The sequence below is a fragment of the Taeniopygia guttata genome, chromosome 1A (assembly GCF_048771995.1).
Source record: "Taeniopygia guttata chromosome 1A, bTaeGut7.mat, whole genome shotgun sequence".
Lineage (NCBI taxonomy): Eukaryota > Metazoa > Chordata > Aves > Passeriformes > Estrildidae > Taeniopygia > Taeniopygia guttata.
In genome coordinates, this window is record NC_133025.1 from 58,077,501 (window position 1) to 58,077,849 (window position 349).

Sequence of the window (349 nt, forward strand, 5' to 3'; positions counted from 1 at the left end):
GGCAAATGTCACCCACTATCTGGATAAGAAGCAAAGATGCAGGTGACAAAGAGATGGTATTCTTAAAGATCTGATAGCTTGGAGGATAATAGGACAAAGGGGAGTGTCCAACAGGCTCCCATAGTCTCACCCAACATCTTTTAGAATTTGCTTTAGCAGCCTCTGGAGGCCAAGCAGCCAGATTGATAGATTTATGTTAGATTGTGAACATCCCAAAATATCTCAGACTTGCCAGAGTGTCAAACTCTCTGAAGCAAGCTTCACACCTGGACAAAGCCCTTACAAGGACAATGGGAGCACTTAAGGGAGGCAGGATGGTGCCTATATTGGGGAATCACACCTATGAATC